Consider the following 20,619-nt stretch of genomic DNA (forward strand, 5'->3'; position numbering starts at 1 on the left):
TCACAATGGTGGTGGTAGACCACTAATACATTGCCCTCAAATTTCAGTTCCCGGAGTGTCGATGATTGCTAACCGGACCTTTATTTACTAAGTGTGATACGTTATATCTAGAAATTGAGGGACGGTTCTCCATAACTAGAGAGAGAGTACCATTGTCATCTGTTCACAGTGCGGGAGTAGACAACTAATACCTAAACCCCAAAATGTCAGTCCCCGGGGAAGGGGGTCAATGTTTTCGAACCCGATGTTTATTCACTAAGGGAAATGCGTTATGTATAAAAATTGTAGGGACGGATCTATGTAACTAGAGATAGTACAACCACCACTTCTTCACAGTGGTGGTGGTTGACCACTACTGCCTTAATCACAACGTTTTTTGTCCCCGGGGTAGCGGTCTTTGATGATTGCGAACCCGAAGTTTATTCAATAAGTGTGATGAGTTATGTATAAATATTGAAGAGGCGGGTTTCCGTAACTAGAAAGAGCATAATCAACATTTCCTCGAAGTGGTAGTAGTGGACTACTAGTACCTTACCCCTGAAATTCCTGGAGCAGAGGTTTTCGATTATTTCAAACAAATACTTATTCACTAAATGTAATGTGTTGTGTATAAAAATTGGAGGGACATATACCCGTAACTAGAGAAAGTACATCACAGTGGTAGGGGTAGACCACTAATACCCTAAACCCGAAATTTCAGTTACTGTGGTAGAGTTTTCGGTGATTCCTAACCCAATGTTTATTCACTAAGTGTGATGCGGATCTCCGTCACTAGAAAGAGTGCTATCAACATCTTTTCACAGTGGTAGGGGTTGCCACTAATACACAAACCCCGAAATTTAAGTCTGCGGGGAAGAGTGATTCCTAACCAGATGTATTTCATTAAATGTGATGTGTTATATATATAGGAATTGGAGGGTAGGATCTCCGTAACTAGAGACGCAGTTATGTTAAATCATAGAAATTTGTTAGAAAAAAAAGCATTAATAAACAGATTAAATTTTGACAAATTCTGTAAACACAACCCTTTTATACAAAACAATTAGTATATAGCATTGAATGCATATTGACCTCCTATACATCTTTAACCAAACCAACAGTCTCTACATCAGCTGTTTATCCCGTTATCAAATATCAAGATAAAAACGTACCGTATATGTATAAATCCTTCCATTGGCAAATTGAAGTTAATATAACTTCAAAGCTTATTAAATTCTTAATTTGAAAAATGTTAGGACCAAGTTTATCTTGACTTGTAACATGTCTAATTTTTGCATTGAATATGCAAGATGCAGCGATTTTTGCATATACGAATTTGAATCCAGCTTCTGTTGAAACCACAACTTGCTCTCCTAACTCTCCTTTTGCACTGAAGTTCACATGTCACATAAATCAAAGACCTTTTACTCAAAAACTTAGGGGTGTCATGCCGATGATGAAATCTTTATGTACGGAAACCCTTTTTATGCAAATGAGTTCATTGTGAAAATCACTATACGTGCATATTAGGGGTGATATCAAGACCACAATCTAATATGGATATTACTTTAGCATGTATAAAGAAGAAATTGAAACTATTTCAATATCAAAGAGAAAAAAAAATATATAACCCATTTGACAGAAAATTTTACACGATTGTGGTTCATCGTTTGACAGCGGAGATAAATAACTAAGATTAGTTTGATATTTCCAACTGCAAATGGAGTGTAGATATGTACGTTATGACCTTCGTCATGACGCATTTTTCATTATGACGTCATGTAATGTGCCAGTGTGGTAAAGTACATTTATGTTATGGGGAAGGCCTAACTCAGCCGCGGATAGTACCATCACCATTTCATCACAGTGATGGGAGTTGACCACTAGTATATTACCCATCTCTTTATAGTAGTGAGGGTAGACGCCTAATACACTAACTCGAAAATTTCAGTTCCCGGGGTAGGGGTATTTAATGAGTCCGAGCCCAGTGTTTATTCACAATGTGTGATGGGTTGTGTATAAAAATTTGAGGGCGGATCTACGTAACTAGATATAGTACTATCGTCATCTCTTGAAAGTGATAGGGGTAGACCAATAATACCTAAACCCTAACATTTCAGTGCACAGGGTAGAAGTATTTGATGATTCCAAACCTGATGTTTATTCACTAAATGTAACGCGTTATGTATACAAATTAGAGTCGCATATCTCATTATCTAGAAAGAGAACCATCACCATCTCTTCACAGTGGTGGGAATTCACCAATAGTACCTTACTCCAAAAAATTCACTCCCCGTGGCTAGGATCTTCCATGATTGCTAACCCGATGTTTATTCACTAAGTGTGATGCACTATGCATAAATTTGGTGTGGCCCATCTCCATGGCTTAAGAGAGTATAATCACCATCTCTTCACAGTGGTGGGAATATACCACAAATACCCTACCCCAAAAATTTCATCCCCGGGTTCGGGGGTCTTTGATTATTCCAAAGTTGAGGTATTATCACTAAGTGTGATGCGGTATGTATAAAAACTGGAGGGGCGAATCTCTCTTACAAGATATGGTACCATCACCATTCCTTCACAGTGGTGTGAATACACCATTAGTACATTACCCTCAAAATGTCAGTCCCCGGGGTAGGGGTCCTCGATGATTTCGAGCCCGATGTGTATTCACTAAATGTGATGTGTTACGTATGAAAATGTTTTCATAATGTTTGGGGTGGGTCACTGCACCCCATTCTTATAATTCCAGTCTAGTTTTCTTTTTATGCATATAACAATTTTATTTGCGAACTGCGTTCTACAATACAGTTCACTATTAAATTGCGAATAGTGAACTGTGAACAAAATCTAATTGCCGAAACTTCCTCAATTCATAGGCCCTTACCAAATCTATCAAAATAGTTTATCGGGCGTGTATCATGGTAGAAAATGAAATCAGAAGATTGATTAGGGAATATTTCAAGTTTTCATTTGTGAATCAACTGATAGCTGTAACTGCTGCATGTACAAAGAGAGATATAATAATGATTAAGTCATCTGTGTCATGGATTAGATAATCTAATGTTTAAGGTACTGATTGCAAGGCATCACGTGGTTTATTCATGTAGTATCTAAAAATAAACTATTTTCCTTTGTGATTCCGAAATACGTCAAGCACTTAAAGTGGCTCACTACACCCACAAAATGTTTTTTAAATTAGTACCAATTGATTTAATTGTAAAAGATATAATGATATACAATCAGTATATATGCCAAAAGGAAAACCATATAAACATTTGGATAAAAACACGATAAAAGAGTAGGGGATTTGAATCCGAGATCCGCGTTTCACCAGCCTAATGCTTTAACACCTGATCTACGATGATAGACAAATAAACCAATCGATACAAATGATTTCACAAAACATATACATCGCCATCTTGTGACGTGGTGCCATACAAAGTATATATAAGCTTGAGTGTAGTGAGCTACCGTAAGCATCAGTAATAATGACAGACAGTGGAAACAAAGACTTGTCAGCTATAACCAGACACAGGGTGAAGTAAAGATATGTTTAGAAATATACAAATAAAATGCAATACAAATGAAAAATATCTCATGTTTTAATTATCTTTTAAATAATAGTCATTAGGCCGTAATTCTCCATGATGCATATACCTACATGATACTTCTTCAGTCTTACAACACGTAATTTTAATTCACGAACCACTAGACATATTAAAAAAGTACAAATGGAAAATTCCTTATGTTTTAATTATCTTTTAAATGATAGTCATAGTTTACGCCATAAGTCTCCATGGACATACGTTTCCTTTTCAGCCAACATTTTTATTCATCAATATTAGGCCAGATTTGTCGGATGAAAGTGCGCATCATTTTGTTTGCAATTTACTCAATTCATAGGAAGTTACTTATGCTTTTTAAAAATATGTTATATATGGATCATGATGGAAAATACATTTGGGGAATTGTTTAGGGAATATCTCATTTTCTTCTGATAGTCTGAAATAGTTATACCCTTTACATGTAATAATGATTTTGTGTGCGTGATTTGGATGTTTCTTTGAATCTGGGATACTTGGTAATTATAGTGCATTACTAACTTCCAAATTATCTGGAAAATAAATTAAATAACTACATGTATATGCATATTTGATATAGAATAAAGAGATATCAGGAAATATTTCTATGTAAATAGATACAATGTTACTTTATAAATAATGCTATCAAAGTTTAACCATAGGTAATTACCAATGGCTTCATGCCTACCCCAACAATGGAAAAATATACATAGCATGGTCAGAGTACATAGCTAAAACCACCAGGTCGTTAAGTTTGCTATTCAGAAGGGAGGGGGGGGGGGGGCTACCATTATACATGTATGTTGAAATCAGTAGGCCTCAAGTATTTCTATATCGGAATCTCTATGAAGTGTATTGTTTTACCCAACTGCATGTACAATATAGATGTGCTCTGAAATATATCGATATGAATTACAGAATTTGAAATCAGAAAACGTGGACACTATATCCATAGTTTTATAAACCCATTTATTGGGGGAAGTTACAAAAAGAATTAAAATTTATGTCGTTTAATTAATTTACCCTGATTGGAAATGACAGAAAATGGTAAATTGACTACTAAGGAGACATATTTGAAGCCCAATGAAATCTATAAAGCCCAGGAGCTTCCGGTGGCTTAACTCTTTGATGACCACCATAAATTGAATAAAGTAAAAAACAATCTCTCAACTTTAAGAGTTATATTCTGTCATTGCACAACACAAATTATATCTTCATGAATGTTGACTAACCACATGGTGTTGGCAATGCCGTGCGTTAGCAGTTTCTTGGAAAATATAATGCGTGAAGACATCTAATTCACTTTGCAAAGAAAAATGTGCTTGACGTATAGATCGTGTAATGGTTATCATCTTTTCTTCAGAAAACCTGAGCAGAAGATCGACAACAACTCTATTCAAACTTCGACGTACAAGGATCGATATGCATCGTACGCCAATGATGGGGACTTGCGGACACATTAAATAGTCTGTGCCATGACTGCTCCAGGACACTCCATAGTCTGGTTTCAAGTGGATCTTGGTAAAGAATACAACATAAAAAGTGTTAAAATCTACTATAGAAGAGAAGGTACAGTGGATGAATCTACATATTTAGAACTTTATCTGGTGCATCAAAATTGGTACCGTATAAGTTTTACATTATGACCCCTGGGTCGAGGCCTCTGCTAGTGGACTGTTAGTCCCCGAGGGTCTCTACAGCCCAGTAGCTAAGTACTTCGTTACTAGCTTGAAAATACGGATGTATATTTAATTGCTGTTATAAAATTTAGAAATTCATTTCAAAATTAAGGATTATCTCCCTCATGCATAGCTCTTATCCTTGGACGAATTTGGCTCCACTTTTTGGCACGCTGTTTTTGACTATATTTAGCTCTAAAACTTCATAGTTATTTCGGATTTCAAACATTTCGGTTGAGCATCACTGAATAAACATTGTTTGTCGAAATACGCATCTGGTGCATCAAAATTGGTACCGTGTAAGTTTTACATATAACTCATTCACCAACGTTACCGCAGATATCAGTCTGGATAGTTTAATGGTTAGAGCACCTGAACAGTGATACTAGGGGTCAATGTTTGGATTTCCGGTCAAAACTATTTTACCGCACCTGAGACGAAGGATCAAGTGATCTTCTCTGATCAAAATATGTCCGTTGTGTGTCGGCGTCGTACCGGTAGTCGTCATTGACTTCACATTTTCACCACCAGAATCACTGGACCTTATTCAAACCTGACATAAATTATTCCTGGATGAAGGGGATTCAAGTTTGTTCAAATGAAGGATCATGCAACCTTCAAAGGGGATATAACAAAACACAAAAAATAGAGTGGGATCATTTAAAAATATTCTCAAGAACCAGTAGGCCAGAAAAGTTGAAAAAGTCATATGGAAAGAAAAAAAAGAAGAAGAAAAGGCCCACAGGGGTCTTAAACAGCATGCACGATGTGTAAAATAGAAGTCGAAACTGGTTCCGGATTTCATTCAACATTTTAAAGCTGTATGACCCGATGTTCATGTATTATTTGTGTACAGAATTACTTTAAAGCAGATTAATTACTTTATAAAGTTATTGACTTTCTCTTAATTATGTCAAGGGTTACATAGTGTTGTCTTAAAGATTTTCCTCGAGTTCATATTGACTCCAAATGCATATAAAGACGATGAAGGTGTTTATTTATCTTGGAAACATGAACGTGATGAAAGTGTTAAACGTGGTAATCTACAAAAATAGTGAATTCAACTCACATACGTCCAATCGCTCACAAAGTTTTAACGTGGAAATAATTTTACTAAATAAAATTATTTTAGTTAAATTGATATATAAAATGGTTTCAATTTAAATAGTCTTACATGTATCATGCAAGATAGCTTATAGAATCCAGAAGATTTCTGAAGTAATGATAGCTAATGAACAAATGCTATACAGCTATTTATTTTCAGGTCCGTCTCTTGAGGTGTCGGGATTTTTAATGATACAAACAGGTGCGTGATGTTAAAGTTAGCGCTCGACATGCGCACTCACTCACAAAAATAGAAAAACAAGTCTAGCTCACCCTTACTCCCCTCGAACATTCCAATAATAGTGACCACTATTAGAGGTAATTAAAATGAATGAAAGAATGAATGAACATATAAATGAATGCAAATCATTTTTTTTTTCAATGAAAGAAATTAAACATCAATTCTGATAATGAATAAATTACATCCCGTGACAATTACATGCTTGAAAATATCTGCATGTAAAAGAAAACAGCGAAAATATTATTTAGAAAGTAAATATAGTGTGGTACATATATAAATCATCCCATAAATTATACAGTGATATACGTCTATGAATAGACCCACACGCGTCAGGGTAATCCCAACATGATGTATTAACTCATGCGCAACTGTCTAGTTTTAAGGCTGAAAGAGCGTAAAACAACACATTACTAAGAAGTACTTTATGTTTTTATTAGTAATAAATTGATGGCACGGTACTGTTGTAACAAAATACACAGCTTTACACGGATAAGGCCACAGATGTTCTGGAAGTTTAAACTGGTCACATGACTGTCACTTGAAGTGGCAAAGTGACGGGATTATTTGTAAACTTTGCTCTAAAATGAAATAATTTTGGTTAAAACAGGTGAAATAATGTATGAAATGTCATACAGCCTCATAACTACATACGTGCAATGATTTAATAACGTTTTTACGAGATGGAAAAAATATTGTAATTCGGACCATACATCTTTGAAGGCCATCTACATTTATATATATGTTTATCAAATACATAGTTCATTTATCTGTGAATATCTTACCGTTCATCTTCGCAAGCCAAGTGTCCGATTTGCTTACTCTCATATCCCCCTTGGCGGATTTTAGTTGCGACTGAACTGCCATCTAACGGATCGATCGAGTTATTATTCTTGACGAAAACAAAATCTAACCAATCAGATAACGCATTTTAATTTATGTTACAAGTGTATGTTTTACAAAATGGAGTTGACAGATGAAAACAATGAAATTGTTTTCTTTTTTTATTTATGTGTGGATACTTGCTGGACACCTATGCCGCCTTTGTGTTTAAGGCGTAAATCACGTATCAAAACAATTCATTCAGATTTCAGCGTTTCTAGTTTCGTTTTGATATTGTACTCAATATTGCTGAGTTTGTTCGGTTTATTCCAGCACATACCGTCCTTTATCATCATTTGGGTGACGTACATAATCGATTATTTCTAGAAGTTGAACGTAAACCCCAAAACATTCTCTGAAAATCGTCCGTCTTTGTTTTGTTAGACAAAATGTCATGGCAAAGGCGACAGGACGGGCTAGACATGACAGTCGCCATTGCTCAAACCAAACTGTATGTATGCCGCGATTTGATTGGATGCCTTGGAAAGCTGAAGTGCGATATTTCGAAGGCTTGGAAATTCGACTAAGTCTGCCAGCGGGGGTGAGGGTGGGGGGGGGGGGAGAGTAAGCGAATCGGACACCTGGCTTGTGGGGATGCTTATCGTTGTAAAATAAATTAGTACAAATATATGTTTGCCTTCAACTTTTAGAATTGCTTGACTTTCTTACCGTGTGTCAAATGGTGACCTAGATTCTCATTGGTTCAGAGTTCATTTGCATCCACAATTTCCGATTGTTACTGACAAAAGTTGAAATGAAAAGAGCCCCACCTCTTTACTGTAAGAAACGCTGTCATTCGTGTATCGCTACCTGTTAATCAATCTCCTGACAATTGCGCTGTTTTCTATCACATGTATATTACTACTGAATGGTTGTAAATTTCAGTTCAGATTATTGTCAGTCTTATGACGCCCTATGTAATTTGAACGAATTTCAAAGCAAAAATCTTAACATGAAATGGCGATCAAATCACAAATTGCATTGTAGTTAATGAGCTATTCATTTGTTCAAGGGATAAACAAATAGTTGGCGGCGAGAAACCCAGAGGTGGGGTAGTTATTTGTGACAAGTTCTTATGATTTGAATTGAGTTTCAGTGTCTGATAAAAGTTGTCAACATTAGTCCAGTCTATCTAACCCAAAATATAGCGTAACCTCATACTAATTGCAAAAAAAAAAAAATGTTTTTGTTTTCAAACGGTGACTCAGGAGATGTTCTAGCTTATATAAAAGGTTGTAAGCACAGAAGAAGGGGAAACGTGTATTTTGGGGGCAAAAAACGAACATTCTGGGAAAAAAATCACCGAAAACTGGGAATTATCATTTATCTTTACACATGACAGAAATAAATGAAACGGGATTACTATAAATATCGGGAACGGTGTTGACATTCACAAAATAATTGATTTATACCAAAATTGCAAATGAATGAATGTTTTTTTATGGACGAGCAATCGATGAAAATGAGAAGAGTTAATATGAAACTCGTAAACATTGATTCTGGCACAAAATTATTTAACAATTTGAGATTTTAAGATCACGAGTGTGTATCACTGACGAATTTAAGGGAAGACAGTCACCGCCCCCCTCCCCCTAAATTTTCAAAATTAAAGTAAATCGTAGTCTTTCGTTTAGAAAAATGTAAACGATAATAGAAGCAATAATTTCTTCCACTCTCAGAGGAATAAAGACACACTGTTTTGATTTTTATTAATTACTTTTGTTGGGAGAACTTGCATTTTCCCCCCAAACCCTTAAAAATTGCGTCATTTCATTAATTTCACATTATCATAAATGACAGAAAATACAAACAATCTAAGACATATTTCAAACCCTATACAATCTGTAAAATCCAGGAGCTCAAGGCCACCCCCAGACTCCCTGCTTCATAAACTTGCCCCCCCCCCTCCCCGCTTAACCACAATTTCTGGATCCGCCCCTGTGTATGATACCGTAATCGTGTTTGCTCTGTTCGTTTGTGTGTCAGTCTGCAAAATGTTTAATTTTGGTCATAAGCATTAGCCACTGCTTTTATATTAGGCATGAATATTTCTGTTGAAAATAAAACCTTTTTTAACGATAACAGATTTGTTGTCCACATCGACCTAGTTTTGGAAATTTTCAATACGCATTGAACCTTGGCCATATCTTTTACACCATAAGTAGACCTTTCACATTTGTAAGTGTTTTTCTTGTGACAAGACCTTTCAATACTAACATTTTTTACCCAGAAACTCAGCATTGATTTTTCACCTTCTTCTAGGAAATTCGAATATCAGCCATATCTTTCGAATTCTATGTGGAGCTGCTGTTATATTTAGCATGCATAGTTCTTGTGAAGAAAATTTTCCAACTATAATAGATTTGGTGACCTTGACTAGTTTTTGAATATTTTTCAACAAGTTTAACCTTGGTCACCATCAAAGTTAGATGTAGACCAATCATATTTGGTATGCGTATTACTTGTGGCAAGGACTTTCAATGACCTACATTTTTAGTTCACCGGGACGAAGTTCATTCACATCACGGTTTAGGTCAAGTACTTCAACTTGAGCGGGGTGTGACAACCGTACTATTTCCCAAAGCACTGATGTTCGCACAGCAGCTAAAGCAGAAGGAAAAAGCAAAGCGAACATATCCGTTCAAATATGGGTTGGGTTGGGTGGATAATTTTTAAACCTGTTTTTTTTGCAAAGAAAATGTACTTTAAAGTTACACCAACCTCATTCAACGAGTCTTTAATAGAAAAGGAGGCAGCGGAGGCTGACTCAGGGGAAATAGCTCTATTTGTTATTTAAAGTATATAGAGGAATCTACAAATACTATTACACGGGGGATGAACAGTTTCTTCGATAAAAGTCTCCAATTCATATGGAATTGGATGCGACATTATCTCAATAAAGTGTAACTCAAACAAATTGTAACTTTAAAATGTATTAGAATAAGTGCAGCAATATTATGGGCACGGTTGTTATGAATAAATTACCAATGAAATACAACATGGGCAATGTGCTGTAAACAACAAGCATGCCCGAAAACAGATGCATATACACTGTATATATAGACAACAACATTCAACATTAAGCTACACATACAACCATGTAGCTAGGTGATGATGTAAGTTCACGATCATAGGTCAAATTTCAAACATCAAAGTTCAAATTTAGCACAAACAAGTTTAAAGTTCACAACATCAAATGTCAAAGTTTATTATATAGAAAGCATTGATACTGGGATGTGCAGAGGTCAAAGCTTGCCTTATTATATTTACATCCAGATTGCCGCTATTACGCCACAAGTTCACTGGAACGAGGTCCAGATTGAAAATCGATCCAGGGAACTCTGCCAACATGGTGATGGTAAAGCAACATACAATAACAGCCGTACCCGATCCCACTCCCTAGTTAGGAAAGCAAAATGTCCTTGAACAACGATGGTTTGCAGTCCTCCCTGGAGAGAGTTAAGGAAATGATATTCCCCAAAGAGGACATATGTACCCCATCTTTTGAAAACGAAGCTGAATCAGGCTTAATGTCTGTATGACGAATCATGGTACCCCGGGAATGCAGGGCGATTGTACCAATAAGAGAATTAACACGTTTGTGTGTTTTTCCAATATCTTCCACACTTACTGAATTGCCCAATTGTAACCGTGGGAGGATAGATGGCCACATCACTTTAATGTTTGGAAATAGTTCTTATAAATAAAAGCAATTGCTTTACAACAACTCTGATTCTCTTACCGATAACTTATCCAAATCCCCCAGTGTATTCTATTTTGAATGAAATTAGGTACAGGACCCATCGTGTGTCTTGTTTTACTTAACTGAAGGCCACTCTATCCCTGCCACCACAGAGAGGTGTTTGTCTTCTAGTGTCAAATTGGTGCCACCTGTCTTAATACAGCTTCCAAAAATGCATGTTTGATTATTAAGGAACCCACCAACCATATTGTCTGTGTATCCAAAATGAATTAAAAACTTTGGTATGCGAATGTAGAATTGATAAGAAGATTCCCAACGCCCAGATCCCTGAATATCATCAGATGAAAAACTCTTTAAAGCAAGATCAGTACTTGCACCAATACGTACAGAATATGATTTGTATCCTGAGTTAGCAGGCAAATCCAAGAGCTTAACTACTTTACAAAGTATCCCTGTAAATTGGTATCGAGTGGGGATAAATTAAAATGTTGAAATAGTGGGACCCTCTGGATGTATGCAGAAATATATTTGGTAACAAGTTGATATGGATATGATACACCACCCTGTCTGCTTATTTGTAATGTTGTGCCCTTACCCAACTGGTCCATTTTCGAAAAACGGATAGTCAATAAGAGATTGTGTGTTGTGATTATATGCAAATTGTGTATTAGAATTGTGTTTTGGTGATGTCCTTTACTTGCATTAACTGGTAATTCAACTACTTTTAAAAATCCTTTCGTGAAGACCAAGGGAAATGCAGCAGAGAGAAAAAAAGGGGGAACAACAACATTGGGGATATATGTTTCTTTTCAGATATTGAAGCGTCTAAAAGCTTAGCAAACTCAGACTGGAGATAATCTTCTATAATTGCTGTTTGTATTGCTGGTTTGTGGACGACAACTTTGCTGTCCATACAACTGTGTGGTTTAATTTTGGGGGTAAACAGTTTGAGCGAAGATATTGCTCAAAACTGGTGAGGCGCAACGAAGCATAGTATGGCTACTACCACAACGAATACAATTGTGCTTATACATGCATGGGAAATTTATCACAAGTACCCTTGAAATTGAAACATTTACCAATACCGGGTTTTGATGCATTTAAGGTATTATGAGCAGGTCCAGGTGTCATACAGATAAGCCATGACTGAGTCAACTTCCCCCCAGGAAGAAGCAGGGTTTCCTCTTTACGTAGCCTATATTGAGTATCATAATCTGTCCAAGACATGACCCCATTCTAACCGTCTGTATATACTTTAGCAGATCAAGGGTTTTGGTGGGATGTACACTCCTCCTAGGCACCTGATCCCACCTCTGGTGTGTCCAGGGGTCCGTGTTTGCCCAACTATCTATTTTGTATTGCTTGTAGGAGTTATGAGATTGATCACTGTTCGTTATCTTCACCTTGCACTAAGTACACACTTGTATAGGTGAGCATAAGATCAGTCCATTATTCTGTAGTTTCCACCTTTTTCGGATCCGTATCCTTAGAACTTATTTCGCCCATACTATTGATGATCAATGTCTTTTTTGTGTGGTTAGAATAGCCAAATCAATAAACTGCCTACCAGTGATGCGTTGTTAAATTGCATTAGTGACGTGTATACCGATCATATGGATTGTTTGGGCAGGAACAGGAGTAGTGCTAAAATCTTTTATTGTATGTGTTGCAATATTAGTTCCATTCATCGGTTAAATTTTACACTTTCACCACCATTCACAATGTTGGTCTAGATCGATCTCTGCACGTAAACATATCCAACTTTGCATGTAATGATAAGAAGGACAGCCCCATTGTTGCTACAAGCCTGCTGATTATTTTTGTGCTCATTTGAGTAATTGAAGTGCAAGAAGAGGTGTAAGTTGATGTACAAAAACTTCAACTTTTTAAAAATAGAGTTATTTGTATTTCTAAGTTTTAACCAGTATTTAAAAATGCACATTTTTATCTGACATATAGAGGTAACCGTCCTAATTCACAATAGATAACATTATTATTTGTACGCTTACTCACTCCCAATAACTTTTTACAAAACATAAGATGAAACTTTTCAACATCAGGTGCCTTGTGAAAACCCCAAATTTCGCATGCATATGAAAGAATGCTATGTACATAAGTATCGAATACAGAACATTGTGTTTCTACATTAAGGTAATGGCTTTTCAATGTATTATATATTGCAATTCATTCACCGAAATATTGCAAAAGTTAACCACAATACAGACTTAAATCTAAGCCCCGATTTAAAAAAAAGTCTAGTTAATTAGTTAGGTAGTCCCATGGTATTTTGACGTCAAATGCACCTTTCGAAGATAAACTGATTGTGAAAGTAATGTACATTGTAAGGTATCAATAAAAACTCAGCTTTTTGGGGGCCTTTATTCACAATAGACAACATTTAAATCGATGTTGACACTTTTTTCAAGTTCTGTATGTTTTTGCCACCCGTGCATACAAATAGCGATGTAAATACCCTTATCACGCCTCAGACAAAATTGTTGAAATCTAATTGGTCAGATCTTGGTCACATGACGTCATGAAAAAAACCATATCATGCGAGTGAAATCCGTATTGGGCGAGTAATTTTATTTATCGTCGGGTTCGACTTGCAGCCGTGTCAAAAGGAAAGACATCTGACTAAGTTGTATGATATAGACACCCCCCCCCCACAATATATACAGTTAGAGGTCTTCGACGTGATAAATTCGTTACACAGTTAGTTAGTGACCTGATACGGAAAAATACATGGTGTGAAAAGAAAACCCGTATCGGGCGAGGTCACTAATTGACTGTGTAACTAAAAAAATATAGCGAGAAAAAGCGAGTATTGCGAGTAAATAATGTTTATAAGGGTCGCTGCCTACACTCTATTTGGTAATGTTATATCTTTATAGATCTGTAATTGGCACTGATTTTCTAAAATAAACAGTGCAATTATTATTTATATTTAGATTAGAAAACTAGGCTTAGCTACTCTCACGGGTATATTTCAGGGAAAAACCCCACAAATCAATGAAAATAATTAAATTTTAAAGTGGTTATGAACTCAGGATGTTTTATAATTCAATCTAAAGTTAGGAAATGCAAATTTATTTTTATAATTAAAATTAAAATTATTTTGTATCTTTATTTTTTTTTTTGTACCAGGTGGTAGAAACTGAGAGCACACGGTATATGTTACAATGTGGTAATCAGTTCATCCGCGTGTGTATTGAATGTTGAAGACCAGAACAGAATTATGAATATGATGCATATATGCTTAGCAGTGCTTAGCTCCGATATACCATTTTCTTGCAGTTTATCCGAGTCTCTGTCCAAACGGTTTGTTTTTTGTTTTTTGTTTTTTTTTTTGAAAAGGTGACTGGGTGTTTTTTTAATGTAAAGTTCTTGCAATAACAAAAACAAATATCCACGTCTTTGTTCTCATACCTTCCTTCGAAAAACTGAAACATTCTCAATACAAACATTTCTACCGACAACTGATACACCCTTACACGGCACAAAACATCTTAATGCAATGTTATTTACAAGCCGTTATCGTGGTAATTGTTTTTGTCGATTAAATCTAATCTGTTTATGAAATGACTAATATATATTTTTTTAAAACCCGAGGGCGCATATGACATCAAACGTAATGGTGCGTAAAATAGCGAGAGTAAATATGCATATCGCAAGATTTTAATTCCATCGCTTTCAAACTGGAAAACTATGCAAAATATTTCACTAAAAAGACATTTAAAGTAGTTGTAGGCATGAAACGAATTAATTTTGCTGAAAAAAAAAAAATGAAAAAGTCTAGAAAAATGCGTTGTGTCCTTCAATGCATGTATTTGGGTTGTCAAAAATATTGATACAAATTAATAATAAAGAATTGTTGACATAATAGGGACATCAATATTCTCATCTAAAGAAGTCGAGTAACATACCTTGTTACTTCATGACCATACACTGCTTGCGAGAAAACCACATATGAACTAGTTCTAATTGTAACGGGGATCGTTACATATGTTTTCCAAACCTCCCCCAATTAATAAGTGATGTCAATGTAAACTTATAGCAAAAATCATTTTATTTTAGCTTTCAATTAGTATGTTTAAGATCGTCATTTCAGTACAAAAAATGAAAGAAAGGAATGCGTGAATACACGCGCAAACGATTACGATTCCGAAATTTGAGTTGATGTCATTCAACAGGCATTTGTATGTAAAACTTATACGGTACCAATTTTGATGCACCAGATGCGAATTTCGACAAATAATTTTTCTTCAGTGATGCTCAACCGAAATGTTTGAAATCCGAAATAACAATGAAGTTTTAGAGCTATCATAGCCAAAAACAGCGTGCCAAAAAAGTGGATTCAAATTCGTTTAAGGATAAGAGCTATGCATGAGGGAGATAATCCTTAATTTTGAAATGAATTTCTAAATTTTATAACAACAATTAAATATACATCCGTATTTTCAAGGTAGTAACAAAGTACTTAGCTATTAGGCTGTAGAGATCCTCAGGGACTAACAGTCCACCAGCAGAGGCCTCGACCCACGGTTCATAATGTAAAACTTATACGGTACCAATTTTGATGCACCAGATGTATGCTATACACACATTATGAATTTCATAATGTTTGCATCAAATATAAGAAAGTTATAATAATTTCAAATTCGTCCAACCAGAAATCAGCACATGTACGTGCTGAGCAGTGAATTTAACTACAGTAATTTTTAAGGAGTACCAAGACACACCTAAAAAGAATTTGATGAGAAAAAAACGTTATCGTCCTTTAAAAAAATGAACATTTGAAAGAAGATACACGCACGTGTTCGAGTGTATTCTTTTATCACACCAATACATATTATCTACCTATGCTATGAATATTTACTCATTCGCGTCATTCATAAGAGAGTTACATTTTAGTATTATTCAATCAAAAAGAAGCACACTTACATGGGCGTGCAGATTGGTAATTTTGACCACATGAATTCGTTCAGGGTTTCAATATATTCCTATGATATGAATATCAAACCAATTCAATGAACAACAAAATAGTTAGACTGATTAGTGTACAAAAAATGTGATACACGTGCATACACACGCGCGTACAGACGAAATTATCGTTTTGCATATCTACAAATGATATATTATCATCATACATGTATGAAGGTTTCATATCGATCCCTTGTGTATTCTGATTTGTACCAAAATTGCAATGAACTTGGATGCGCGTGCAGGCAAAACGACCATCATTCTGCACATCTGAAAATGCTATTATATCGTCCTAGAAATTTTCTCATGTAGTTTCTGAGAACACTCCCGGACAAAAAAAAAGTACTGGACGAAAATAATAAGAAACCGAGTAAAACAATGTTTTCAAACTGTGTTTGGAGAACATAAAAATGTAAGCCATTGAGCTAGTGTCCTTCACATTGACTTTTGAACTACTTTTGAGAAAACTCTAATATAAGCCACACCAGCTATGATGGAGAAAGGGTTCTACTCAGGGTGACAGCAGTGTTTCATAAACACATTTTGTTGTTTAAATTACAGATCGTTGGACTTCCAGCTATTGATGTTCTACAATGCTTTCATAATAATACATTTTTACATTCATTATATTTGTTTAATTTTTACACTACAGGTGATCTACCTGGTTATTGGAAGCAATACCGATTTAAGAATTTTTATCTGGACGTCTCTAACTCACCAGTTGCAGCGACTAACACAAGACAGAGAACTCGGTGTTATACAGACACATCCCCGGATCTACCTAACAATATAATCGAACTTCCATGTAAACAAACGGCAAGATACGTCATTGTAGAAACAACATATGACACTCCTAAAGATGATCCTACGACAGGAGCAATCTTGGAAATTTGTGAAATACAGGTTAACGGTATGTTCTATAATATACAGGATTCATTACGTGGTCCTTTATATTATAAGCTCAGCTAAGACAAATGCTTGGTTTCCTTAATATAGTTCATAGGGCGATGTGCTTCAACAAAATTCTAGTCAATTCGGCAGTAGGTAATCCCAGTACCTGGCCATGGTTAACCCGCCACCTATTACTAGTTTATGAATAATAACGAGTAACGAAAACTGTTTCTAGATTTTCATCTTCAATGACTGTAAGTTGAGATAGACAAGCTCACTTTCGATATCTTCATTTCCAAATTGTATATATGGGAGGGAATATTTTATATGTACAGCTTCTGTGTAGATAATCAAAACTTTGTAATATATATATATTTTTTTTTTTTTTTTTACATATGATTCACCTATTCTGTAAAATACACACACACATTGATGTTGATACAAAGTGCATTTACTCGGAGATCGATACATTTGCTACATGTAATATATTATGGTTTTCTTCCTTCAATTATTTTACGAGCATTCAAATAATGGAAATTCGCATTATTCAAATATATACATTTAATTCTTATTGTATCCTTGTCTCTGATTGGTCAAATTCCAATCCAGGAACGCAGGTTATTTTTGTATAACCTGGTGTGGTATGGGGACACACCCCCTTGACAACCACACGCTGGGGCTATTTTTTTTCTTTCTCTTGTCTCTCTAACTTTACACCGCAGCATTGTTTTTAGCCTTCTATGGGATAGGAAGTCAACGTGTACAATAAGTTTCTTCGGTTTGATACACACATTGTTTTCTCGTTGTCAACATTAGCTTGTACGCAAAATCACTGTTGTAAAACATATTTCTCTGTATGATGGTCGAATAATAGAAAAAAACAAAAACAAAGATATTTTATTCGAATTAATGATTTACCAAGTAAGCATTGCCTCTTCATTTTGAAAGACATGTATCACTGGGAGGGGTGTGTGTGTTTCATTGCTTGATCTGCCTTTCAACAAAGCAAACCAAAATTGCATACGTCACATTTTATTACATGACGTCAGTCACATTGCCATGTGGATCGCAATTTGTCACTTGCTTATACATATTTTCTTGTGTTGGATTTACTATTAGCGACAACGTTGCATGTAATGGTAAGATTTCATGTTGTAGAAGTTCTCACAGAGGTAAAGCCGCAACTTATTGCATTTTCTGATATTTGAAGATTTATTTTGGGTGGGCCTAAACAATGCAATTTCCCGTATTTTCTCAATCGGTCGGATATGAGCGACTTCAAAGTCGATCTTTATCTCTAAAGGGCAGCGAAATACGCATTGCATTCATAGTCTAGACATATTTTCTATCGTGACAAACTTCACCTTCGATACCATATTTTGATAAATAGGCTAGGCTCCATAGAACTAGGATTAAAGATGACGACCTTCACAGCTAGACACTTTGTCGTTGTTGCTAAGTGAATCATTGCGCGGCTCAGTTGACTTGTATTTTTCCGAGTTAATGTACATTTTGATAAACGAAAGTTAGTATTTTTGTCTCTTGCATTAAATTATAAGGGATGACTTTAATTCTGGGGCAAATTATACGAGTATAACCTGGTTTGGGGCAGTTTACGCTTTTTTTATAGTCCGCTTCGCGGATTATAAAGTCATTCCTTAAACAATTGCTTAATGCTATTGATAATCCAGCTATCATCATTCCCAAATGTATATTCATAAAAAAAATACGTAATATACAATAATTCGGTTGACTAACTTTAAGGCAGTATTTTAAAATACACAAAGGGAATCTACCAGTTCTAGATACACCATAAAGTATTTTTATCGGTTTTAATCAACCTTTGACCCAAACATCGTCTGTTTCTCAAATGCAAAAAAAAAAAAGCATCAATCGGTTTAGGTGGGACGGAAGTTAACATAATTTCGGAATAGCCTTTTTTTCATTGGTCGATAAAATAAGTTGCTTCTAAACGGTAGGGGTATAATATATATCGAAATTTTCGGGTGTTGCTATAACGCGGACCGGAAAACGAAACGGAAGACGGAACGGAAAACGGAAAATATTGTATGCAATGTTATGAGGAAGTCAGCATTTTGCAAAATAAAAGGTTTATCATGGACAAGGGAAGCAGAAACAGAGAAAGCGGGAAGTCATTCACATAATCCACCGTTTCATATACTTCATACTAATGCATATGTATTTTAAAACCATTAACTTACCATGAAAATATCAATTAATTAAAAAAAAATAACCATACCGATATAGATTTGAATTTTCAAATTTTATATCCAATAAACAACCCCCCCCCCGGAAACAACTTTGTAAAAGAAAAAACAACAATTTCCCCCAAACATAGCCTTCTTAAATCGAACTTGCTTTTATTCGTAACTTAGTTCTACACCTTGTATAATAAGTGTATATGTATTTATGCATCATATCAATTTAAAAAAAAAAACAAAAAAAAAAACAAACAAAAAAACAAAAAACAACGAGTCCAGTATGTAAAAGGTTTGTCTCATTTGAGATGAATTGATGTTTAAATTCGTACATTTACTGACAACCTGCAGATTAGTGTTGAACTTGAAGAGATGCAGCGGGAAAGAAAGATTGAAACTAGGGTGAAGTTAACGATCCATAGTAAATGTATGAGAATTTAACAGATATTAAATAGCTAAAAGGTTAACAGACAGTTTATGCTTGAATGGAATTAAAAAGTCATCTCATTATCAGTCTAAATATTACGATGCAAGTATTTAGTTTAGAAATAAACTGCTAGAAGTCCTCCCTGTTTAAGATTGAAGTGCTGCGTTCACAAAGTTCCTGTAAGTTAAAAAATAACATATCAAACACAAGGTGTTTAACTTGTTTTGCCACGGCAGAGAGAGGGGGGGGGGCATATAAAGTATCTGTGTTCTTTACATTCCCGACCCATATATGTTGCTGCTCGCTAACACATCTGTCAATGCCGACATTTCAAAATTCTTGTAAAGCGCTTTGTAAATTTTTATACAAACTTTTAATTAACTTCGCTTAATCAATGTATGATGAATAATTTAAAGATAAAATTGTTTCACCGCTTGTATACAAATTCCCAAAATTTTGATTTTAATCATAACGAAGTATTTTTTTCCCAATTTTTGGTGTTATATTAGCTACATTAATCATTCTAATTATTAAATTCTATTCCGTTGTCCAATCTGTTCCGTTCCGTGTTTAGCAACACCCGAAATTTTCAAGCGATGTAGCTAGTAAAAAAGAAAACCAAGATGGCGGCATGATATACCTTGTGAATAGTTTGTTTATTGGAACATTTTTTTTTGATTATAGATATGAAAACGTTGAATATATGTACTTAAAACGTATAGATGAATAATGATTGTTCTAGGCATTTAGAAAGGAAGGGTCTTTCGGTGTTGGCACGTTAAAGAACCTTTACTGTTACGTACCCGAGTCCTAAGGATAGGTCTAAAATTGTTGTACTTCCCTTCGTGTCCGGGTTAAAATAGGTCCTCAGCACCCCTTGCTTGTTGAAAGAAGCGACTAAATGGGACGATCTTTCGAATGAAACTA

General features: G+C 35.3%; 1 protein-coding gene across 1 annotated transcript in view; it reads left to right on the forward strand.

Annotated features, from left to right (window-relative positions):
* LOC130049109 (uncharacterized) overlaps window positions 1-20,619 on the forward strand; it is a 253,249-nt gene that overhangs the window by 25,968 nt on the left and 206,662 nt on the right. The window lies entirely within an intron of this gene.

The sequence above is a fragment of the Ostrea edulis genome, chromosome 8 (genome assembly GCF_947568905.1).
Source record: "Ostrea edulis chromosome 8, xbOstEdul1.1, whole genome shotgun sequence".
Lineage (NCBI taxonomy): Eukaryota > Metazoa > Mollusca > Bivalvia > Ostreida > Ostreidae > Ostrea > Ostrea edulis.